The sequence below is a fragment of the Nannospalax galili genome, unplaced genomic scaffold (assembly GCF_000622305.1).
Source record: "Nannospalax galili isolate Female #2095 unplaced genomic scaffold, S.galili_v1.0 scaffold2782, whole genome shotgun sequence".
Classification (NCBI taxonomy): Eukaryota; Metazoa; Chordata; class Mammalia; order Rodentia; family Spalacidae; genus Nannospalax; species Nannospalax galili.
The window spans coordinates 116,107-128,829 of record NW_008347568.1 but is presented as its reverse complement, the minus strand read 5'-3'; the positions used below and the strand labels follow the sequence as shown (position 1 = coordinate 128,829).

At 39.4% G+C, this 12,723-nt stretch overlaps 1 pseudogene; it reads left to right on the top strand.

Annotated features, from left to right (window-relative positions):
• LOC103743100 overlaps positions 1–10,459 on the top strand; it is a 43,998-nt pseudogene extending 33,539 nt beyond the window's left edge.
• The last annotated feature ends 2,264 nt before the right edge of the window (positions 10,460–12,723 follow it).

Here is a 12,723-nt window from a genome sequence, read left to right as displayed (position 1 = left end):
ACCTAAAAGAAATGGATGCATATCTAAAGGCATGGGAACCACCAAAACTAAACCAAGAAGAGATTAACAGCTTAAACAGACCCATAACGCAAAAAGAAATTGAAACAGTAATACAAAACCTCCCAACTAAAAAAAAAGCCCGGGACCACATGGATTTACAGAAGAATTCTATCAGACATTTAAAAAGATCTACATCCAATACTACTTAATTTATTCAAAAAGATAGAAATGGAGGGAGAACTTCCAAATTCTTTCTATGAAGCCAGCATCACTCTGATAACAAAGTCAGGTAAAGATACAACCATAAAAGAAAACTATAGACCCATATCCTTAATGAACATAGATGCAAAAATTCTTAACAAAATACTTGCAAACTGCATACAGACACACATCAAAAAAATCATCCACCATGATCAATTTCATTTTATCCTACAGATGCGGAGATGGTCAATATACATGTCAATCAACGTCATAAATTATATAAATGGGCTCAAAGACAAGAACCACATGGTCATCTCAATAGATGCAGAGAAGGCCTTTGACAAAATTCAACATGCATTTATGTTCAAAGTCCTAGAGGGAATTGGACTGGAGGGAACATACCTCAACATAATTAAAGCCATATATAACAAACCCACAGCCAACATCATTCTAAATGGAGAAAAACTGGAAGCATTCCCAATGAAATCAGGAACCAGAAAAGGCTGTCCACTATCTCCACTTCTCTCTAACATAGTGCTTGAAAATCTTGCAAGAGCCATAAGACAAGAGAAGGAAATTAAAGGAGCAATAATTTGAAAAGAAGAGATCAAATTATCCCTATTTGAAGATGATATATTACATCTAAGAGACGCCAAAAATTCCACCAGAAAGCTCCTAGAAATTATCAACATGTTCAGTAAAGTGGCAGGTTACACAATTAACCTACAAAATCTGTAGTCTTTCTATATACCAATAACAAGCAATCAGAGAAAGAGTACGTGGAACCACTGTCCTTCATAATAGCTTCAAAAAAAAAAAACTCAGAATAAACCTGACCAAAGATATTAAAGACCTCTACAATGAAAATTTTGAATCTTTAAAGAAAGAGATTGAGGAGGACATCAGAAGATGGAAGGACCTCCCATGCTCATGGATTGGCAGAACTAATATGAAAATAACCATCCTACCCAAAGCCATTTATAGACTCAATGCAATACCAATCAAAATCCCCATGACATTTTTCACGGAATTGGCACAAAACATCCTAAGATTCATATAGATGCACAAAAGACCTCAGATAACGAAAGCAACCCTGAGCACTAAGTGCAATGCTGGGGGTATTACTATACCAGATTTTAAGCTGTAGTACAGAGCTATAGTCATAAAAAACAGCATGGTACTGGCACAAAAATAGACCCATAATCAATAGAAAAAAATTGAAAACCCAAATATGAATACATGCAATTTCAGCCACTTGTAGAAGATCTCCACTTGTAGAAGAATAAAACTAAACCCTATCTTTCACCTTGTACAAAAGTCAATTCCAAATGGATCAAAGATCTCTATGTAAAGCCTGAAACTCTCAAACTGTTAGAAGAAAACATTGGGAAAAATCTACAAGATATAGGTGTAGGAAAGGGTTTTCTAAACCGGACATCAATTGCTCAGGAAACAAGGGCAAGAATTGACAAATGGGACCTCATTAAACTAGAAAGCTTCTGTACATCAAAAGACGGAACCAAGAAAGAAAAGAGAAAACCCACAGAATGGGAGAAAATCTTCACCAGCGACACATATGACAGAGGTTTAACATCCAGAATATATAACAAATTCAAAAAACAGATAATCAAGACAGGAAGTAACCCAATTAAAAGATGGGCTAAGGAGCTAAACAGAGAGTTCTCAGAAGAAGTAAAGATGGCTAAGAAGGATCTTCAAAAATGTTCAACATCACTAATAATTAGGGAAATGCAAATTAAAACCACTTTAAGATTTCATCTTACCCAAGTCAGACTGGCTAAAATCAAGAGAACAAATGATACCAAATGTTGGAGAGAATATGGGGAAAGGGGAACACTCATGCACTGCTGATGGGGCTGCAAACTTGTTCAACCCCTATGGAAAGCAGTGTGGAGAACTCTTTAAGAAACTACAAATGAACCTACCATTTGACCCAGTTATACCATTCCTTGGCATATACCCAAAGAACTCATCCGGTTGCAGAGATACTTGTACATCCATGTTTGTTGCTGCTCTTTTCACAATAGCTAAGAGATGGAAGCAACCTAAGTGTCCCTCAATTGATGAGTGGATAATGAAAATGTGGTTCATTTATACGATGGAGTTTTAATCAGCAGTAAAGAAAGATGAAATCATGAAATTTGCAGCTAATTGGTCTTGAGTTGCTAAGCGTCTTGCATCATCTGCTACTGACCTGTAACCCACCATCAATCCAGCTGTTGGTTACTGGAGTTGTACAACAGATTTTAAGAGCTGCTCAGGATTATTTACAGGAAAAAAGAAACAGAATGAAGAAGATATGGAGAAAGAATCCTGTCCTATATTAGGAGAAGGTGGTGACATTCCTGGAAAGTCACTTGTGTTTGCAACTATGGAAATGTTGATGCTCATTTTAGTTTATCATATGCCACACCTGAGTACCAAGATGTCAGACTCTCCAAGTCACATAGCTGCGAAAACACACCTGTCAGAAGAAAGCACCATTTGCTACCATTCTCTCATATTTACCATCCCTTTGTTCACCTGCTGGATGTATGACAATCCTGTCCACAATTCTGTTCTTAATTGCAAGAACACTGAAAGACACAGCAATAAAGTCTTCAGATAATCAGGTTCCTTCACCAGTCAGTACAGCTCTTCAAGGGATTGAAAGTATTGTGACACTTTCAATGGCCAAATCTGAGAAAACTCAGAAACAGTGCACAGCTCTGATCCATAACACTCTTGCATGTATCCTGGAATATTCTCAGCCAGAAGATTCTCTGCCTATGCCTGATGAAGTAAGCATGCTAACTGCTGTTACACTCTTCTTGTGGTCTGCTAGTAATGAAATCATAGGAGTCCAATCCTTACAGAATGGCTGCATGAACAGATTTAAAAAGGCTTTAAATTCATGTGACACATGGGTTCAAGCCAAATGTTACCAGCTTCTCCTCTCCAGCTTCCAGCATTCTAATCTTGCCCTTTCAACTCCCTACATTCATTCATTAGCTCCAATAGTGGTTGAAAAGCTAAAAGCTGTTGAAAGAAACAGACCAGCCAATAACACAGAACTTTCAGATGTTCAAGAAGGAATTAAAGTTCTTGAAACATTGGTTGCTCTTGGTGAAGAACAGAACAGAGTCCAGTTACTTCTTCTGTTAGTTGACCTCTTACCTGCTGGATGAAAATTCTTTTACTTCAGCAAATTCAGTCTCCAGAGATCTCCATGAGTTTGCACTCTAGAACTTAATGCACATTGGACCGCTGTATCCACATGTTTTCCAGACAGTAATGGGGGCCACTCCTGAGCTGAAAGTACATCTAGAAACTGCTGTGTGAGCAAGCCAAGTGAGCAAAGCCAAGGCAGCTGCCAGGCAGCCAGGCCCTGCTATACATTCTGCACCAACAATTAAGCTAAAAAAAAGCTTTTTTGTGTGTTTGTCTATTCATTTTTGTTTGATTTCACCTAGTTAATGATAACCTCTGTATTATTCCATACTTTGGATTCTGTTTTATTTGTATGTTGGTATTATAATGCTTTGAAGCTGATTGAGTAAAATAATGTTCATACCTCTTACTGAGTAATTTCCTAATCATGTGGTAAATATATTTCCATTTTTATCCTAATGATATTTCTCTTGGGTTAAATTTTTGTTGTTGATGTTTTGACTTTTGTTCTTTTTCTTTTTGTTTCTTTTTGGTGCTGCGGATAGGACTCAGAGCCTTGCTCATTCTACACGTGTTCTGTACACTGAAGTATACACCTAGGCCCTAGCTAACTTACATTTTTAAACACTGAACTGTAGTCCTTTAAATCTAACTCCTAAGAGCATAATTGTATCATGTAGTTGGGCAGCCTTTGGATACTATAAGGGGAAAAGTAGGTCAAACTTTAGCATTTGTCATGAAAAAATTAACAGAAAGCAAGCTGCTTTAGCTGGGTGTGGTGGTGCAGGCCTTTAGTCTGAGAGGCAGAGGCAGGTGGATCTCTGTGAGTTCAAGGCCAGCCTGGTCTACATAGTGAGTTCCAGGCCAGCTGGGGCTACAGGGAGACCCTGTCTCAAAAAGACAAAAAGAAGAAGGACAGAAGGAAGGAAAGAAGGAAGGAAGGAAGGAAGGAAGGAAGGGAGAGAGAGAGAGAAAGAGAAAGAAAGAAAAACAAGCAGATTGTAAAATTTGAAGTAACTCAAATAGTAGAAAGTCTTTGTTTATGGTGTATATATTATGAATAAAATCACATATTCTAACCATTTCCCAAAATATCCCTTTCTTGTGATGAATCTTTTCACTTCCATTTTCAATGTATAAATGATGCTTGGGTCTCTTTGAGTTGTTAACAGTTGAAATTCTTATTTAAAGATCTAGTAAAGTGTACCAAACGTGGGGAAAAAAACACAAGTTGTTCATATGCATATGTGATATTCTCAAGCAATAAAAACAAGTTCTTAATTATTTAATATTTATTCATTTATTATTTATGTGTATGTGTGTGTGCCTGAGTGGGCTATGTACATGAGCATGCAAGTGCTCATGGAGGTCAAAAGAGGGCATCAGATCCCCCTGTAACTTGGGCTAGAAGTTGTTGTGAGCCACCTGATGTGGGAGCTGTTAAGGTTCATATAGCCCTACCCCCTCACCAACAGGACCTCAAGGACTTCTCATGCTCCTGAGAAAAGAGAATGGAGCTGATAAGCACCTTGGTCTTTGAAGTCAAGAGAAACAGACTTTTCTCCACTGTTTGGCCAACACAGCAGGCTTCCCCTTTGATCTCTGAAGAGAACAGGTTTTAACAGTCCTGCTCTCCCACTTCCCCCCCCACCCAACTTTAAAAAAATACATCTTCCCACCTTCTGCAGGAAGCAGAAGCCTCCCTTTTTAAAAGACCCCAGCTCACGACTCAGGCAGACATTTTCCCTATCCAGAAGGGAATCTGTCCCGTGTGTTCCTAATAAACTCTGCCTTCTCCTGATCAACCCTATTTGTCATATGGCTACTTTTTTATCTATCAGATGGTTCCAAAACTCATCTCTTACTTCAAGGGACCTGCCTGGACTTCTCCAATGGCTTTCAGGTACACTTCTTTTCTCTCTCCTCCTCTCCCCGGCCCTCTACTTTGCTCTCACCTCTTTCTGGATCTCCTCACTGGGATACACACTCTGTCTTGCCTGCATCTTCTTTTAATCTCCTTTCCCAGACAACACTATGGTCTCCGTGATAGAACTGCTTCATCCGTTCCCTACCTCAGTTTCCCCACTCGCCACTTGCCAAGGGCATCTCCCCCCTCCCCCCTCCTTTGCCATGGGCCTCTAAGGTCTGCTGTCCTCCATCCTTTTTCCTGTCTTTATCCTCTTCCACTACCTTTCTTCCTTACTTTACTCGGCATGATTTCTGATACCATTCAATCCAACACATACAAATGCTCTAGATCCTTCTCCTCTCTCTCCCCCTCCCATACTAAAGCTCTCTACTCCCTGCTGTGTGCCTGCCAGCCTGCCACGTGTCTGACCTCTCATACAGACTCTAAACCTGCATGACCCGAAGGCTTTTTTCCCTTCCTGCTTCACCCCCTCCAGGCAGCTGCCAGGATTGCCAGCTTGCCTGCCCTGGGATTTTTTTCTTTAACATTCTAATGAAATGAAAAGTTTCCAGCTGGGCCCATTCTTAAATTCTCTTATAAATTTGGCTAAAAACTCTTTATGGGACCCTTTCTTCCCATTTTGACCCAACTAGCCTAAGCCAGCTGGGCAACTTTGCTGGATCATTTAAACAATTTCAGGCAGCTTGCCCCATGCACAAACGTTTTAAAAGCCTTTTTTGCTCCTAAACTTTTTCTCAGGCAAAGGGGCTTGAAATTTTGATCTTAGGCCCTCTTGGGCATCAAGCAACTGGTGCTCAGGTGCCTACCTTTCTGACTAGACCAAACCACTTTAAATTTCACTGTACATAAAAGGTCACAGGCACTGCTTAGGCAAGTCATATGCTTTTAGACCAATGAACACTGATTTATATGCCCTGTTCCTTCTGCTGCCCTCATGAGTTTCTTTTCCAACATAGCTTCTTTCTAGAAACAAAGAGATCCTGATAACTTGGCTTCCCATTCATGGCTACATTGGCTGGTGAGAAACGTGGATTCCTTTGATTTGCTTTTCTATTTGGGTCACATGTACATAAATATCCAAGGGTATTTTCTTCTTTTATATCAAGCCTAATCTACCAGTACCGGGGTGCCTAGGATTCTCTTGTAATTTATTTTTGTTTTCATTTCTTGATGACGTCACAAAATAAACAATGCATTTCTAGTTCAAACTAAGATAATAATGCCAGATCTACACAATGGGAGTTTAAATTTTAACATCGTTTAGGGTCTGTTTCTAAGGGCGATTACTTTGAGTTTTAACTTCTTCTATGGTATATTTACTACTTTTTAAAGGATGGTTGTTTTAAGTTTTTGCATTGTTTGACATAATTATGGATATTTTAAGAGGAATTATTTTTAGGTTTTGACATTGTTTGAATGATATCTTTATCTGGAAATTTTAAAGGAATTATTTGAATTTTAACATCTTTTATATGGTTTTTTATGAATTTCTAAAAGTGACTATTTTAAATTCTTACTGTTTTACATAGTATATTTGTTAGTTTCTAAAGGGAACTTAACGTTTTTCTAGCCATTTTCCTTCAAGGTGCAAAGGGAGCTGACACTTTGTGATGACTAGACCTATGAAGCCCATGAAAATTTGCTGTATTCCAGGGCCAAAACCTTACAAGAAACAAACTACTACCAACACAGTTACAACAATGAGAGGTAAAAAGTAACAGTCTACTTGAGAGAGAGGCTTGAGATGCCATCTCTACTGGTCTTAACTCCTCCCCTTTCTAAATGTGATTCTAAGCCTGTTTTTCTCTGAAATAGTTATTTCCTTCTCTGATATTCAGATGCTCTATGCTTGCTTATGTTCCTTCCCCATCATTCCCTGAGTTCTTTCTAGTTATAATGTCAGGGTAATATTAATTATATTGGTAAATTGTCACATCCAGTTTGAGCTCACTGAGATGCTCACTCTGAAGATGGAATTGGCCCTTCCACTTCAGACTCAAGTTTATTATCTCAAGATGTTTTATCCAAGACTTTTCCAGGTTCAGGCTGGCCCCTGACCCTGTGACAAGGAGGAGAACAACAAAACAGCCTAAGAGTAAAGGCACTATGCAGTTGAGAACCACTAAGGTGTAAATTAATTTCAACAGAGGGTAAAACCAGCTAATGGAATTATTTTCAGTGCTATTTAGATTTTATTTATTCTTAACCTAATCTGTTAATGTTTCCTTTTGTCTTTCCTGCCTCCTACAAGGTTTTATTAACTTCCTTCAGTTATTTAGCTCTTAAAAAGGAAAAGATGCTACCTCAAATTTATATGGAAACTTAACCTTTTCTTTAAGCCACTAATTACCTATACAAAATGACATCTAAACTGGTGGGGTAAAATCCTATTTGTTAAATACCATTTTTTGTTTTTAGTTTCCTTTCATGGTGTTTTAAGATGCATTCATTTTGTTTGTCTACTTCAAAGGTGTTTTAGTTTAAAAATGATAAACCAACCACAGTCTCAACAAAGACTATATAACTAAATATGTATATACAGTCAGCATAAATTTATGCTTCTTAAAAATTTAGTTTGTAGCATTTTAATTTTTTAACTAAAATCTTATTAAAAACTAAAAATGTTAAATTAACACCAAAATATTTTTTCAGCCAAAATATTCTCTCTTTACTATACAACATGGTTCCTGGTACTAAAATACATAAATTAATTTTAAATATCTCTCTCTCTCTCCCTCCTTCTCTCTCACCACTCCCCTTCTGGATCTTTACCAAACCTCTACTAAACCACCACCCTTCTGGGGCTCATCTTCCCTCAGCCTCTACTAAACCTGGGGATCAACTTGTTCCACAAACTTCCCTCCCTTCTGGCTCACTGCATTTTTTCCACTTTTCTCCCATCCCATTCCTTGTACTTTGTCTCCATCTACTGGTTGGTCACTCCATGCTCTCATTGCAGGATTTTCTGCTCCTCTTGCTTGCATCGAAATCACACGTGTGTCAGAAAGCCCTTTCTTTTCTCTGGATATAGGACTCTATTTCCAGAGATAGGAACATGCACTACTTCCTGTCTAGGACAGGATCTCGCCTTTCCTGTCCCTGATGATCTAATTGCAGGACACCACCTTCTGGGACTTAGAAATAACTTGAAAATAATAACTCAAACCCAAGCAACAAAAAATGATGCTTTGTTTTGATGCCTGGTTCTCCTTGCTCTCGTTTTGCATGACTGATACCAAACCGCTTTTCCTCCTACTCCCTCCCCATCTCTCTCTCTCTTCCTCGTCTGCTGTGCTTTTCTGCCCAGACTTGTGATCCTGCCTCCATTCCCTATGGAGAGAGGATTTTCTTTGTTTCCTGTCTGCTCAGTTCTGTCTCTACCTCCTATCCACTTGCTCAGTTCTTTCTCTATCTCCTCTTCACTCTGTACTAAATCTGTCACTATGGGAACCACCCACTCAAACTCTCAGGGTCTCACACCTCTTGCTTGTCTTCTTAAATCCTTAAAACAACTAGGACTTTTGGATACAATCAGGCCAAAATGCCTGAAGTTCCTGTGCACCACTGCCTGGCCTCAATATGAGTTAGATAATAACTTGTTTGGCCAGACACTGGAACCTTAAGCTTCAATATTTTGAGAGATGTAGAAAATTTCTGCCATCATAAAGGCAAATGGTCAAAATTACCATACATCCAAGCTTCCTTTGACCTCCGTGCTAATCCCTCCCTCTGTATCCTGTGTTCTTCCCATCGGGTTCTTCTGGCTAAGACAGTTTCACAGGATCCAAACCCACCAGGGGCCTCTGCCCCCCTCCTCCTCCCTACCCCTCCACCTCAGCTTTTGATCCTACCATAACCAATGAACTTCCTCTGATTAGGGCCCATCCCCAACCTCCTCCTGCTCCCCAGCCTGAGGCACAGCCAAGTCCTCCCCATGCTCTCCCCTTGCTATAATCTCCCTTGCCTCCCATTCCAGGGCCCAACCCATCTCTCCTTTCTCCAACTCGAACTCCCTCTCCACACCACAACCTTCCCCCTCTCCAGTGCCACTCTAAGTCCATCACCCACTCTCCTTCCATTAACTCTCCTCTACTTGATGAAATCCAAAACCTTAAACACCTCCTTGCCAAATATTCCCTAGTCTCCCCTATTCTGGCTTCTAGCTCAAATAACCCATTTATCCCTCCTGTATCTAACTTCTACTTTGATTCCAGACCTTGACTCTGATACACTTGCCCCGTGACCCCTCATGGACAGGGCACCCCTCCCATCTCTCCCACTCCAACAGTTATAAAGTCTGAACAGGGTTATCACACAGTTTTCCTTAATTGATTATGCTGGAGGTTGTAAACATCAATTCGATAATTTTTAACTAGGCACCAATTGCTTTTTTCCACCTAAAGCAAGGTTTTGGTAGACGACTCTAAACCACATAAGTGAACTGGCTCAGCAAAACTTGCCTAAGTTACTCCATTTTGTTCAGAGCCATTTCAGCAGCAACTTTGTTCCACCAGAGAAGGAAAAGGGGGGCAACCTTGGGCCTTGGAAAATTGTCCTCGCCATGAATCATGGAATGTGCTGATTCCAGACATTATATATTTGCTAACCAGCTTGTTTTCGCTTCTGTAACCTGCTTGCTGTCTTGGGTCGCCCTGACACAGGGCATAAGACCACCCTTGTTATTCTGTAATTGCACGACCACCTAGAAGTGATTTACCTTGACTGTCTTTTTTCACTTGTTATGACTAAAACAGTTGGCTAGTTTTTAATGTTACCAAGTTGAGTGCCAAGTTATATGATTGCATCACTTGTCTGTACAATGATTGGTTGTTAATTAATAGAATCAAAATTCTGCTATATTGTACAAACCTGATTGGTTCACAAATGTCCTGTTTTAACAATAATTCTGTAATCCTATAAAAACTCTGACTTAACAATCATCAGGGCTGCTTCTACTCCCGACGTAGACAGCCCGGCCGGCGGACGCCCTCTGCACCCGGCAGCTTCAGGAAATTCCCTGAGAAGGGAGCTGCCTGGCAGTATTCTGAGGACTCCCCAGCAGGGGACCTGCAGCAGCCTTGGCTGCTGGGCAGCATTGGCAAACTCCCTGAGAGGGGACTTGCATCAGTCCCGGCTGCTTCTGCTTCCCCAGTCTGACCTCCGGTTTCTCCTCCCACACCACCAGCAAGGTAAGAGCGCTCGAGAAACCACTTTTGATTTTGGTTTCTCTCCTGGTTTTGGCTAGCCGGCGATCTGTCGCCATCTGGTTCTGGGCTCTGATCAGAGAAACTAGGTGGGAAGCTGGATGCAGCAAATCTCCCCCTAGTCGGGTTCTGGAGGAGACGTCCCTGGACCCACCTGGCCGTGAGCCCAAAAGCTTGTCTTTTGGGACCTGGATTTGATGGCAATCTGGTTGATGTTATTTGTCTGTGCTTGTCTTGTTCTGTGTTTTGGTCTTGTATCTGTGTTCATCATGGGTGCCTGTGCTAAGATCTCAAGTAATTCTGTCATGTATGTCTATGATTATCGTCTTCATACGTTTCCATCAAAAACCCTAAATATCTTTATTTTATTGGCTGAACTGGTTGTTTAAGGTCCTTATTTATTGCATACCTTTTGGTTTGGGTTTGCTTTTGTAATATCCCTTTGGTTTGCTCACTTTGGAAATATTTTGGGTTTGGCATTCTTGGTCTGGTTTATATTGCTTTCAGACCTCTAAAGGCTTGAAAATGGTTTGAGAAAATTAAACTGTTGGTTATAGGTCTGATCTAATATGTTAACTCATCTTCATAGCTGGAGATGAATTCTGGGACTGGTCTTCCTATCTCACCCTTTCAGCCTTGTCCTTTTCCCTCTCCCGCAGCACTGCTCGGTATGCAGACAGATACGGTCTGTTTGAGGAGGGAAGCTTTTCGTCCTTGGAAACTCTGCTGGCTCAGATATGACTCTGTGCTTTTCTCCCTTGGAACAAGAAAAATCAGTCTTGGTTTTAAAACTGGTTTGTCATGACATTATGTCTAACCATAGTATTTATTATATGAGACCATTATAAATGTATAGACTTATGTTTAATACTAAGAAAACTATTAAATAATTTACTTGATATCAAATTCAAAGTAAAAAAAAATAATTTACTAGATATCAAATTCTAAGTAAAACATCTCTAAACTTTTAAAGGAGACTTGGTTGTTTAAAACCTGCTTCAAGGCTTACAAGGGCATCTCAAAATTTATACAGTATAATAATATATTTAGATTAATTGTTCATATATATGAACAATTGTTCATATAAAATATTAATTACTTGGTAAATTTGTTTATAAATGTTATTAAAAAATTTATTAAAGTCTAAACAGGGCTATAACACAGTTTTCCTTAAATGACTATGTTGGGGGTTGTGTACCAATTGCTTGTCTTTACCTTGTGTTTATATGCCTTACAGAAGGTCATCATAATTGGACTTGTTGACTATTGTATTCTTTAATTAAAGGAGATATAGGCAGGGTCACTGGACCCTTACCTGAGGATCCAGCCTCTTCCCAGCCAACTGTATGTAATTTGGCCCTAATCACATATGGTCTCCTGGGTTTGGGAAGGACTAAAGTATATTATCTGGGAAAGGCTAGGAAAGGCTTTCAAATATAAGTACTCTCAGGTCATCTCTACGCCTCAGGAACTCCTCAGTCATCTCTGTAAGTAAGCTCAGTAAATTCATTGGTTCCCCAGGAAAGCCTTAGTCAAACATTGAGTTGACACTGAAACCTTAGAAAAGAATAGACATTGCTTGAGGTCAAAGGGGAATTCTCACAACAGATGGAATGTTTATTTGTTGATGATATTGTGTCTCATGGTTATTAAAAAATACAAAGTTAAAAGGTCTTAGAAGGATATAAAAATAGAGATATTTTACTAAAAAAGATTTATAAATGAAAATTATGATGGCTGGATATTTCCAGAATTAACAAAAGAGAAAAAAAATGAGAAAGCCTAAGCAAGTAATAAAGGTCTGTGTAGGTTTGTTATGATTTATCAATGATGGAACAGAGATAATATACAGACATTCTTGAGGGCATAAGTCAGTCAATTAGTTTAAGGATGTCTAGTAAAGGTTTATTTAATAATATTGCCCAAGCCTTTTCTGCATAACAATGACTACTGAAATATGTCTTTTATGTTTCTCTGTATTGTGCAAATGTTACTTTTGGCACTTTCTTTTACCCGTAACAAGAATGATTTGACTCAAGGAAAACTAGGTCTGCCTCTTTGAACCAGATGTATGCAATCTAGAAGAAAACAGTTTCCGTGAAGCTTGGCTCTGAATTCTGATTATGTTTACTCCCTGTTTGTAGGTATGTGATATGATGCCTCCTTTCATTCTAAAAACTGTAAATTGAGGTATGGGACACTGGAAAAGACAGGAGA